This window comes from Canis aureus, chromosome 6, assembly GCF_053574225.1.
Source record: "Canis aureus isolate CA01 chromosome 6, VMU_Caureus_v.1.0, whole genome shotgun sequence".
Classification (NCBI taxonomy): Eukaryota; Metazoa; Chordata; class Mammalia; order Carnivora; family Canidae; genus Canis; species Canis aureus.
This window is the reverse complement of record NC_135616.1, coordinates 23,215,054-23,228,706: the sequence shown is the minus strand read 5'-3', so window position 1 is coordinate 23,228,706 and position 13,653 is coordinate 23,215,054. Positions and strand designations below refer to the sequence as shown.

Sequence of the window (13,653 nt, the reverse complement as noted above, 5' to 3'; positions counted from 1 at the left end):
GTCTAAATAACCAAGTTTGTCAGTTCTTTAAAGTAAAAATGATAGTTTGTGAAAAACATGGCTAGTTCAGCTCACGGTGCAAAAATCCATACAAGTTGATTTTCAGGCTAACCATGGTACGTTGGTATGCTACAGAAATGCTTTGTATATACTTCCCGTTTTGTTGCAGATTTCTTAACTAAGATATATCCCAAACTAATTCGGTTCTTTAATTTACATTAAATGTACAGAGAAACTTCTTGAAATAGTTCATATTTTAGCCTGAATTACTTCTTTGGGCAAAATTTTCTGGTGACTAAAATTTATGTGGTGTAAGAGAGCACTTTTTATTGATCCTAAATAAATGTTTCAAGTGTCTTCTGTTAAAAAGTCCGTATCATTCCTATCCACATCAACCTGTTGTATAGACATTAAATTTATTTTTCCTACATTTTCTATCCACAGACCTAGTTTTGTCATGCACCTTCCCCCAGGCAGTTCTTTTCTCATTTTTAGTTCCTCTTCCTTAGCCTTCTTCACCTGTTTCTCCTTCCCTCCTTCCCTCCCCTCTGAGCAGATAGTAGTACCACACAGTTGTAGACAGCATAATCTTTTTAGTTTCCAATGTTCTCTCACATTTAACTATTTGACTATTTGGGTGTTACTATTTGGGTGTTACTCTACAATGAGTTCCATCAAACTCAAAGCTCATTGTTTTAAGAATAATTTGAAACATTTTCCTTGAAATTTCTAATTCATGCAGGAAACACAGGAATAGATTATATTATGAACTTTAGTACCAAGGAAAACTGGTCTGCAGACACCCACTCCCATAGGAAGATAAATTTTTCCCTAGCCCACCTGGTAGAGTCAGGAGCAGTTAACTAACTAATGGCTTTCTTGTTCTCATTTTACTTTTGTGCATGATTGCAAAAAAGATGAGTGCAGTTTTTCACCAAGATCTTGACTTGGTTGGATTGAGAATGGAATTCCATTTAGTATTTAGTTTCCAGTGTAACTTCCAATACAACATACTGAGATTTCCCTGCTATAGCATCATAGGACAAGATGAGCTGACTTATGAGTTCATTCAGCAAACACAAATGGAGTATCTCAGATAAGCTAGACATTGTTTGAGGCACAGAAAATAGATGACTAAGACACAGTTACTTCCTTCATGCTAATGGAATGAGCACCAGAAAAGAGCTGTAGCCAGTCCTTGGAAGGCATGCATTAGTGAAGGCTGGTTAAGGATTTATTTCCAGCGGGAGCTGGTGATTGGAGCGAGCTATTGAGGACGGGTAAGATTTATCTGGAATAAGCAATAGGACAGTATGGTCAAAGGGACTTAATGGAAAATAGTAGCATTTCCAGCTGTCTACCATTGAGAGTGTGGGATGGCATATCAGCCAGGTTGAGAAAAAGTCTTGGGGTTCCCTTGCCCAGCCTAGTGTTTCCGTGTTGAGGTCCTGAAAACTCCTGGCAGGGAGAAGCTTGTCTTGACTTACATAGATTTATCAAAACTGGCTATGATTAAGAAAAAGTCAATGTGCCTATGATCATTGGGGTAGTATTGTGGAAAAGACTGTACAACTCCATTGGGAGCAGGGTTTCACTGTGTGACTCACTAGAGGTTCTGACCTTTCCTAGATGTGCTGATAGGCTGTTTTATTCTTTGAGTAGAGGTGGAATCTGGTTGGGGCACTTTGGTCTGGATTCCTATGGGCTCTTTAAGAAATTACCTGGCAAGTGCTTTGTTATTTGGGCCTCAAGGCAGTTTGTGCTCTAGTGGTACTGGTGTAGCTAATGGGTGGTCAGGGTGTGTGGGTATATGTGTAAGGGTAGGTTTTATGGGAGGGGGTGGCTTAGTTAGGTCCTTGCTGAGAGTCCCTGGATATTTTGCCTGGGTTTCTCTTGGCTAGTTCATAAGGTGGCAGGTTGCCCTGCAGCTTTCTTATCATAGTCCTTTAGCCACCTGGCCCTGGCTGGGTAAGCCTGGTTGTGGGGTATTTTTTTGAGCTCTTATAGTTTGCTTTTGTTTCAAAGGTCCTTTAGTTTTTTTCCTCACCAAGTTCTCTGACCTTCGTGGCTCTTTTCAGGGGTTCTTTTTATTCAGGCCATCGTGTAGACTGTTCCTTTCCTCTGGGCCTTCCTTTGCTGGTCACTCATTCCATGCTCAAATTTTTGTACTGGGAGTAGCAGGGAAAATCAGAAGTTTTGAAAGGGGGAATGATGCAATCCTTTGTTTTAAAGCATTTCTTTTAGCATGGAGCATGGTGATAGAGGGCAGAACCAGTTGGAGGGAGACCAGATAGGAAATTATTTCACTAACTCAGAAGATTAGAACCTGATCAAGGTCATAGTTGGGTTTGAGCAGAGTTGCGAGGATGTGAAAAGTAACATGAAGGAAAGGGAGAAGCTTTAAGATGATGCTAGTATTCTAGCTTAGACAACCGGCTGGCTGGTTGTAGGGAATATTAGAAAGGTATGTGCTTTGAGGGAGCTATTTTGGTTTTAGAGAAATTGAGTTAGGATGCCTGTGGGATATCCAGGAAGAACTTGTCAATAGGTAGGAAGGTAGAAATAAGGACTGGAGCCCAGGAGAAATGTCTAACAGGAGAGAGATTTAGCTGTCTTTAGCATGTAGGTGAATGGTACTTACCTATTTCTCTCCCAACACACCTGAATGATAAAACCGAACTCCTGCAAGCAGAAATGACTCACTGAGTCAGTTACTCTTAAACATGGGATGATAGGGATTAAATCAAAATATAGAGGAAGCCCAAGTGAAAAGTTTCCCATGAGACTCTGTTTACCCTTTTCATTCCCCAGTTTCAAATAGGCAGTCATCGAGGTTGACACCATGGAAAGTTTAGATGGCCACTCAAGGAGAACTTATGGAAACTGAAGAGAAGGTATCCATGGATGAAATATAACAGCTTAGGGCAAGTGGAGAAATAGGAACAGGAAATTGAAAGGAGATCATATGAGTGAAGTGAGGCCTTTATGAATGAATGAATGAATGAATGAATGAATGAATGAATGAAAAATGATGATTAGCGAGAGAAGTATTGAAATGGGGTTAATACGTGGAAGGAGAACTTCCTTCGTAAGTAGGAGGTCCGTGACAGCTACTCCAAGAGCAGTTTTTGTTTTGACTGATCAGATAGCCTCAAATTGGGTAGTAAATCAGAGATCACATGAAAGTGCTTGTTTAGTGGAAAGTAGGGGGAAACAGGATGGGAAGACCTGAGCTTATATAAATGTTTAAGGACTGAGGACAGGGTTTGAAGACTTGAGAAAGGGAACAGATTACGATATGTATCTAGGAAGACTTCATTTATTTTTTCATACAGCAAATGTTTTGTCTGCAGAAGGCACTATGGTTTAGCATTGAACAGAATCCACATGGTCCCTGTCTTCATAGATCATATTGCCAGTGAGAAATCCTCACAACTGAAGAATAACTATTCTAGAGTAGAGTCTCATTTGCTATGGGGACCCTGGTTGTGCAGTTGGCACTAAACTGGTTTAGGCATTATGGAGAAGATTAAGATGAAGCTGAGGCCAGAAGCTTAAGTTAGGTAATTAAAAGATTGGCTCGGGGAAACATATTTCATGCAGGAATGGAACATTTGAAGGCTAAGAGATGAAGGAGAAACGGAAAGTTAAAAGAAAACAATATAGGGGCTAAAGCATGGAGTGCAGAGGGGAGTGTGGGCTGAAGCCAGAGAGGTGAATATGGGTCTAGTCAGTGATCCTTGTAAACTGGCTACGACAACTTGGATGTTAGTCCGAGGACAATGTCAAGCCATTGAGCTTAAATTTTAAGTAGGAGAGTGACATGATCAGATTTTCATTTCAGAAATACTTAGGCGGGGATCCCTGGGTGGCGCAGCGGTTTAGCGCCTGCCTTTGGCCCAGGGCGCGATCCTGGAGACCCGGGATCGAGTCCCACGTCGGGCTCCCGGTGCATGGAGCCTGCTTCTCCCTCTGCCTATGTCTCTGCCTCTCTCTCTCTCTCTCTCTCTCTGTGACTACCATAAATAAAAAAAAAAAAAAAAAAAGAAATACTTAGGCGGTACTGGTAGGAGTGGATTCAAGATAACAAGACTGGAATCAGGGAAAGCAGGTAGAGTGGGAGCAAGTATATAGGTATATTAATTTGGAGATGGGAGAAGAGGACATAAAGACGTTTGCAGTAGCAAAAATTAGATGAATAAGGAGATGGAGGAAGTTCATACTTGATTAGGTAGGTATCTGAGTTATATGTTTAGAGTGAGGCGTTCAGTTTATGTGACCAAATCTTAGTATAGAGTGAACTGTTTCCTAAATTAAGAGATTTGGTTTCTACCTTGGTGCACAGTAGGGGCTTAGTAAAGAATTGCTGACTGGCTGAATGCTTCTGATTAGATCACTTCTCTTGGTATGGCAAATCTCTTAGCAGCTGACTCATCAATACCATTGGGATGGTATATGTTAGCTAGATACCTTGGGGGAGGATATGGAGAGATGGCTGGGAATTAGGAATAGTAGAGAAAATTGGATTGGTCAGTATATTTGTTATCTATAACTTTGTGAATTACCCCAAAATGTAGGGATTTAAAGAGCAAATATATTGTTATCTCATAGTTGCTATGGGCCAGGAATCTGGACATGCTTTGGCTGCATGCCTCTAGTTCAGGGTCTCTCAACTAGGCTGCAGAGTGTTGAGTGTTGATCAGGGTTGTGGTGGAAGGTTCTAATGGGGAGCCTTCCAATTCACCTGTGTGGATTGGGGCAGTATTCAATTCCTGAGGGTTGTTGGACTGAGGGTCTCAGCTCTTTGCAGGTTGTTAGTTGGAGGCCTCCCTCGCTTCTTGCCATGTGGGCCTCTCCACAGGGCAGCTCATGACTCCATCACTCTTGCCATATTTTCTTTGAAAAGAATCATCTGAGCCTGGGTGGCTCAGATGGTTAAGCATCTGCCTTTGGCTCAGGTAATGATGTCCAGGTCCTGGGATCAAGCCCTGTGTCAGGCTCCCTGCTCAGCGGGGAGCCTGCTTACCCCTTTCCCTATGCCTCTCCCCCTGCTCATGCTCTCTGTGTCTCTTTCTCTCTCAAATGAATAAAAAAAAAAAAAAATCTTTAAAAAAAAGAATCATTCAGTCTAGTTAGTCTATAGTCAAGGGAATGGGAGGCATTCTTAGAGGCTGCTACCAGTCAGATTGCATTCTTGAGCAGCATATGTAACTCTGCTATTTTGTTTCAGTATAAGTGAATCTAAATCCTGTGGACTTGTGGGAAATGAAGTATTATTGGAGGGAAAATGGACTCATTGAAATCTGACAATGCTAAATACTGCTCTTCACGTTATTCTTTCATGAATAAATTTGAGATTTATTAAACAATGTGGCAGAATGAGATAAATGATGTATGTATTCCACAGCAGCATTTATCATACTGCCCTTTAATGTTTATTAAAGGTAAAAATAGCCATGTCTGTGGATTCTTTTAAAAGAGAAACTCCTAATCAAAGTTTTGTATGGTAGGTATTCCAAATACCAGTTGGTTGGACTTTAGTTGGGAACAGAATGGACTTTTCTCTGGAGGCAGTGTTATACAGGTTGGATAATTTCCTGACCCATTCTGTGGCCAGCCCGTTTATCACAGGATGTACCACAAAGCTTATCAGGGCACTTGGGTTTATAGGCCATAGGCTCTGGTGGTCAGAGCTGTGGCTGCCCATCCCCCCACAGAGCCTCTAGATTTGCTTCTCTGATCAAGGGCCCAGGGCCATGGGAACCTTGGACACAGAGGCCATGGTGTCTCTGGAACCAAAGCTTTGTGCAAGGAAGTTCCAGGAGAAAGACTTCAAATGTAGCCCAATGCTTTGTCCACAGTTGGAGATTCATAGAGTTGTCCCTGCCACACCCCCAAACCCCATGCTGACAAAACAGCCTTCCTGTAAAGAAAGAGAAGGCAAGGGGCACCTGGGTGGCTCAGTCATTTGGTGTCTACCTTTGGCTCAGGTAACGATCCTGGAGTCCTGGGTTTGGGGAGCCTGCTTCTCCCTCTCCCTCCGCCCCTCTACCCACTTGTGCTTTCTGGCTCTCTCCTTCTGTCTATCAAATAAATAAATAAAATCTTGAAGAAAAAAGAAAGAGAGGGCAAGACAGCCTCCCAAAGATTGTCACTTGCCCAAAGTCTCACATGTCGTTGGGAGAGCTGAAGTAGTTTTTTGGAACAGCTGAAATGTATACTCCGGGATATCTGACTCTTCACTGTGCTGGAGTTGAAGGATCTGATCATTGTTACCCTGGAAAATGATTTGGGGGAAGTATGAGCTCTCTCTTCTTTAGGTTAAAGAAATACCACGTAGAAGAGAGATGAACACTTTTTTTTTTTTTGGATAGTGTCAGAGAGCAGGGAGGGTAGTTTCAAAGCGGCAGATTTTAAGAACTCAGACCTTTCTAACTGAGCTATAATCAATGAAATCAGTGCCTCATGGGTGCCTCATCAAGCCGGGGGCAGATAAGCACCTGTTAAGGCTGGAGAAGGTCCTTTGCTTGGGAGACTGGATGGACTTCTAATCGTCTCTTAAACTCAGGTATGGTATGTTCAACTCTGCAGCACCCTTGCTCACCCAGCCTAGGGGCAGACCTGCTCCTCCACCTGTCTCCCCCACCCACACCACCTTTTGTGATTCCCTTTCCCTTTCAAGCCTGTGTTTCATGTTTGTCTTCACATCAGTCGATGTGGGGGTGGGTGTGGAGCTGCCATGAGACAGTGGGAAGAGGTGCATTGTGGTGATCTGTCTAGAGCTTGCTTTCCCTGGGTCACGTTTGGGAGTTCCCAAGAACGTGGATTTCTGCATTTGCAGTAGTCTCCTTCTGGTCAGTTTTCCTGGTTGCCTTAGAGAGAGCTGGCTGCTGTTACCCCTGCCTGAGGCTGCAGCTTCCCCTGTCATCAGAGCAGCCTGCCCCTGTCTCTCTGTCATCTTTTCTCCCTGCCTTTTCCCTCTCAATCTGTTTTTCTTCTTCTTTTATTTTTTTTTTTTCCTTTTTAATTCCTGGAAGACATAGTAATTTAGTATTTAAAAGACTGTTTCTTTCCATTTCTACCTTTTGTCAGAAGAATAACAAAGAGAATACTATACAGGTAATGTAATTTGGGTTGAAGGTGAGGCCAATTCAAGGTTGAAAGTAGGTTTTCCTCAGAAAATGCCATTAACATGCCTTTGCAAAATTCAGAGTTTACTCCAGTTGGTACTAGATATTTTTACTTCATGTTTTGGACTCACTAGAGAATTTCAGGTAACACCCCAGTTTTTTTTTGTTTTTTGTTTTTTGTTTTATTCACAGCATGTGAATCCTGTGTTGGGCCAACTTGATTTGTTGCGTTTTGTGAACATTCTTGGTTTTGGTCATACCAGAACTTGGCAAAGTTTGGTTTAAAGCTACAGCAAAAACCCTCCTCAGTTAAAATAGGAAAGCTAGCTTAAAGGATGTTCGTCACCAGTTATATTTTTGGCTGTGTGGCACAGCAAAATGTTTAGGAAAACATACTTAGTAATTTTATATCTGAAATTTATAATTAACTTTTTTTTCTCCAGAGGCATAATAAATATGGCTTTTTTGCTTTCATCTTTGTTTTCATGATTAATTACTCGAGTTAGCAAAAGGCTTTGGCTCCACCAAATCATTGTGTGGTACCATTTTAATAAGAGGTAAACACAGATTCTGCTATGTCTGAATGAACTGTGGATAAATTAGAAAGCTGTGTAAAGAGGATTTATTTAATATAAGTTAAACTAATGTAAAAGAAGGTTCTACTTTTTTACTTGTTACAAATGTTATGTTTAAAGAATTACTACAAGCAGTGGTTGTCAAATATGAATTGCTTAAGCCTTACTTAAGGTGGTTCACATAAGTAAATTTATTTCCTAGGTTTTATTATCTAATCAGAATTATTCTCATTATTCTGATTCATTTTTAATACACATCCCAGGTAATTCTGGACCCTGGGAACTTTATTTCTAACAAATACTCCAAGTGGTAGGTTAAAAAAATCAAGTGTTAGGTTTATTTTTCTAAATTAATCATCTTACATCATTTGATCTTTCAGAGAGAAGTAAAACTTTTTAAACTTTTTAAAAACCAGATTAACTTGTTTGTAGCATCATGTTTTACTGGTGCTAGAGATGGCTATCATGGTAAAGAATTTTTTTCCTCCAGAAAAGAAATGGAAAGAATGGATAAATACATCCTTTAAGACAACGAGGATCATGTGTTTCTTTGTGAGTCTACAGTGACTGTGATTGCATTGTAGATTGATCAGAGATTTGTCATTGTTTCTAATTATTAGAAAGATACATTGCAATTTACATAATAAGATCAGTAAAAATGATTAAAGCATATAGCCCTGCATGTTAGTCAATGATTTAAAAACATTTCATATAGCATTTGGCTAGAATAGTCCCTTTGTGATATTGTTACACGTAAGTAGGTATATGAGATTTGTTACTGTAACCTGTCATGGTGATTGAGATATTATGTCTTGTTTTATTTTTAGATATTTGAGACTTGTTAGTGTTAATGTGACTTTACTGAAACCATGTTATATATGTTGCTGATAATTAAGTTAATAGCCTGGAAATTATGACTTACGCAATTTCCAGTTTGACTCAGAGGAGGAGAAATTGGACTTTATTTTTATTTGGATCAAGAGCTAAGGTAGAGAATTATAAGGTGCTTTGTTTATTGATTTGAAAATATGCTCTAGCTTCGGAAATCTTTTTTTAAGATTGTATTTGTTTATTTTGAGAGCGAGAATACACACACACACACACACACACACACAGATGCATGTGTGAATAGGGGACAAGAGCAGAGGGAGAAAGTAAGTTTTGAGTAGACTCTGCTCAGAGCCCCCGGAGCTATAAGATCATGACTGGAGCCCAAACCAAGTCCTCTGCTCAATCGACTGAGCCACCCAGGCACCCCTAGCTCTGGAAATCTTTGAAATTCACTTCCCACAGTGTCCCCTTCTCTCATGCTTGTTTTAGAGTCATTTTCCTTTCATAAAATAAATCCGTTAAAATTTCAAAAGGTAATTGTGAAAACACAAGGAAATTGGGGATGATTGTAAAACATATAGTTCAAATACCACTTTTTTCCCTCATGATAGAATTCTTAAGTGAATAGAGAGATTCATTTCACATTTACCTTATGTATACTCTGAAATCATTAATTTTCAACAATTTTATATTTCCTGGTTGTGTTTATGGTTTGATCTTTTAGTCTGTAATTTCATTAAGTTTCCTTACTGATTGGCTTTAAAAAATCTCTTTAATAACCTGCATTCTTCCTTTCTCAGTTCCCTCATTTCCTCTTAATTTTACCTTTCTACAGTGTAGGGTATAATGCATAACTCTTTAACCTACTCTCCTGCTTTACAGAAGCATGTGTTTATCTTAAGTGAGTAACAGTCAACTAACAAATGACAGTGCAGATCAATATCTTGTGTTTTCATATTGCCAGGTTCAGAGTCTATTTTTAGAATTATCAACTAAGTTTAAACCAGCCTGAACTGATGATCTGATTGTTTTGAGAGTACTTCTGATGTTTTAGGCACTTTATGCTTCCTCAGGATTTTGGTTTTTACAAAGGAACCCCCCTGACACCTTGGTTTCTAGTACTCTTTGGCAAATGGTAGGCATTCGGTAAAATATCTGTTGAACAAGCACAAGTCTCCACCCTTGAATGTCTTTAGTAGGACTGTTGGAAAAGTCTAATTTTATTTAAACATATTTAATTTTGATCAGTATTCAAACACAAATAATCTCCCGAAATAACTTAAAACTGCTAAACTGCAGAGGAGTGGTAAAAGTACCAGTTTTAAATAATTTCTTGTTAATTTCTAGTGTCTACGTCAGCAAAGTGGTAGCTGTTGGCCAAGATCTGAAATAGATCTATACTGTATATAATCACTGAATTCATTATTCCTTGATAAAAAGGGATTCTGAATGCAGAATTCTTTCATTCTCTTTATTCATTAGTCAGCTCATGACTCACTTGAGAGATGGGGAGGAGGTTATTATAGGTTGGTAATTATTTGCACTACAGATTTCCTTGAGCCCGTACCTGGCTTTGATTTATTGTCACCAAGGTAAGATACTTTGCTTAAATAGTGCTTTGACATAAAGTGAATCATTTGTTTTACAGCCTGGCACAGCCTAGAAATTTGCAAATTTTTTTTTTTTAACCCAAGCAGTACTTTGGTCCTAAGCAAAGTATGAACAATATTTCATATATAGTCTGGCCTAATTGGGGTTTACAACATTATTACCAGAGATAATATGTTTAGCTTTACCATCTTGGATGAGTCATTTCTGGGAATTATTTGAACAAGGGCTGGATGTGGGAAGAAGAAAACCTTTAAACATCTGAAACAGATACTTAGAAGGTTATTGTGAGTTCCTAGAAATTCACGTATCTGTACTAATGTCCAGGGCCATATATAAGTGGTATTTTGCTTTTTTCCACATTGGTTATTTCCTTATATGTTCTGTAGATAATATGGGAAACTATTTTAAAACTATTTAAGTGCCCCTTTTGATTTCCTAACCCTCCTTGCACTAGTTGAAATCTGGCTTATCTGTTCTTTCTTACTCCCTTATTACTTTTTACATTGAAAATTTTTCTCTCTTTTTTTGGTCCCTTCCTCTCTGACTTTGAACCATTGCTTCTTCCAAATTGCTGCCCCTCAGAAACTTTCAGACCTGCCCTTGAATCCCTAATACTACCTATGCAACTTCTGAGTTTGTTTTCTTTCAAATGGAGAAAAATTATCCCACACTACGTGGTGATGTATTGGTTTCCTAGGACTACCATACACATTATCACACACTGAGTGGCTTAAAACAACAGAAATTTATTATCTCATAGTTCTGGAAGCCAGAAGTCTGAAACCAAGTGTTGCCAGGGGCTGTGCTCCCTCTGGAGGCTCTCGAGGGGGGATCCTTCCTTGCTGCTTCCAGCTTCAAGTGCCTGTTGGCATTCCTTGCCTTCCTAGGCTTGTGGTCACATCACTCCATTCTCTGCCTCCATCTTTACATTGTTTTCTCGTGTGTGTGTGTGTGTGTGTGTGTGTAAAATATCCCTTGCCATTTTCTTATCTGAGCATTTGTCATTGGATTTAGATGCAGATAATCCAGGATGATCCGCTCATCTCAAGATCCTTAATTACATCTGCAAAGACTCCTTTTCCAAATAAGATAACATTTTCACAGCTTCTGGGAATTAGGATGTGCACATATTTTTTTAGAAGGCCCCATTCTACCTGCACTACATACAGGTGGTTTAAGAATTAAATGAAATATAATTATGTGTATTTAAATATATTCATACATGGCAGTGGACCTGACCAATTTAGGTACTCAATACTGTATATTTTAAAGATTTTATTTATTTATTTATTTATTTATTTATTTATTTATTTATTTATTTATTTGAGAGAGAGAGCATTCAGGGAGGGACAGAATGGAGGGAGGGGGAAAGAATTCCAAGTGGACTCTGTGCTGTCCACAGAGCGTGACGCTGCCCAGTGTGGGGGCTGAATCTCATGACCCTGAGATCATGACCTGAGTTGAAACCAAGAGTTGGATGCTTAACCGACTGAGCCACCCAGGTGTCTCTCCCTTTGCTTTAGGAGTCTCTGTCCACCAACACTCTGCATCCTGGTATGATTTTGGCAGTTAGTACAGGCATACCTCATTTTATTATGCTTCACTTTATCATGCTTTGCCAATAAGTTTTTTTTTTTTTTTTTTTTTTTTTTATAAATTGAAGGTTTGTGGTAATCTTACCTCAAGGGAAGTCTATTGCCACCATTTTTCCAACAGTATCTGCTCACTTCATGTCTTTGTGTCACATTTGGTAACCGTCATAATATTTCAAACCTTTTCATTATTATTATATTTGCTATAGGCATCTGTGTTCTTTGATGTTACTGTTGTCATTGTTTTGGGTGTTAGGAGCTGTGCCCATATAAGATAGCAAATTTAATTGATAAAAGTGTGTGTTCTGACTGCTTCGCTGATGGGCCTTTCCCCATCAGTCTCCCCCTCCTTGGGCCTCCCTATATTTCTTGAGACACAACAATATCGAAATTAGGCTAATTAATAATCCTAAAGTGGTCTCTAAGTGTTTAACTGAAAGGAGTAGTTGCTCACTTTAAATCAAAAGCTAGAAACAGTTATGTTTAATGGGGAAGGGATGTTGAAAGCCAAGATAGGTAGAAGGCTGGGTGTCTTGCATCAAACAGTTAGCCAACGTGTGAATGCAGAGGAATGATTCTTCAAGGAAATTAAAAATGCTACTCCAGTGAACACATGAATGATAGGAAAGTGAAACAAACCTTTTGCTGAAGTGGAAAAAGTTTTAGTGGTTTGGTTGGAAGATCAAACCAGCCACAACGTTCTGAAGCCAAAGCCTAATCAGGAGCAAGGTCCTAAATGTCTTCAATTTTCTGAAGACTGAGAGAGGTGAGGAAGCTTCAGGAGAAAAGTCTGAAGCTAGCAGAAGGTGGTTCATGAGGTTTGAAGAGAGAAGCTATCTCCATAAGATGACTGAGCAAGGTGGAATCAGCAAGTGCTGATGTAGAAGCTGTAGCAAGGATCCAGAAAGTCTAGTTAATTAATGAAGGCAGCTACATTAAACAACAGATTCCCAATGTAGACAAAACAGTTTTCTGTTGGAAGAATGCCATCTAGGACTTTTATAGCTAGAGAAGAGAGGTCAATGCCTGGTTTCAAAGCTTCAAAGGATAGGTAGACTCTTGTCAGGTAGGGGCTAATGTAGCTGGTGACTTTAAGTTGAAGCCATTGCTCATTTGCCATTCCCCAAATCCTAAGACCCTGAGGAATTATGCTAAATCTACTCTGCCTGTGCCCTAGAAATGGAACAACAAAGCCCGGATGAGGGCACATTTGTTTGCAACATAGTTTACTGAATATTTTAAGCCCACTGTTGAGACCTACTGATTAGAAAAAAAAATGTTTCTTAGAAAAGATTACTGCTCATTGACAATGTACCTTGTCACTCAAGAGCTCTGATAGAGACATATGGTGAGGTTAGTATTTTCATATCTGTTAATATCCATCCTGTGGCTCATGGGTCAAAGAATCATTTTGACTTTCAAGTCTTATTTAAGAAATACATTTCATAAAGCTCTACCTGCTCTACATGATAATTTCTCTGATGGAACTGTGCAAGGTAAATTGGGAACCTTCTGGAAAAGATTCACCATTCTAGATGCCATTAAGAACATTTATGATGGGAAGAGGTCCAAATACCAGCATTACCAAGAGTTAAGAAGAAGTTGACTCCAGCTCTGATGGAGAACATGAGGGGTTCAAGACTTCATGAAAGACATAACTGCAGATGTGACAGGAATAGCAAAAGAACTAGAATTAGAAGTGGAGCCTGAAGACGTGACTGAACTGGTGCCATCTCATGGTAAAACTTGAGTGGATGAGGAGTTGCTTCTTATGGATGAACAAAGAAAGTAGTTTCTTGAGATGGTTTCTACTCCAGGTGAAGATGCTGTAAAGATGGTTGAAATGGCAATAAAAGACTTAAAGTGTGACATAAGCTTAGTTGATAATACAGCGGAGGGTTTCCAATTTGGAAA

At 39.5% G+C, this 13,653-nt stretch overlaps 1 protein-coding gene across 3 annotated transcripts in view; it reads left to right on the top strand.

Moving 5' to 3' along the window:
* Window positions 1-13,653, top strand: part of B4GALT6 (beta-1,4-galactosyltransferase 6) — a 67,794-nt gene that overhangs the window by 3,791 nt on the left and 50,350 nt on the right. The window lies entirely within an intron of this gene.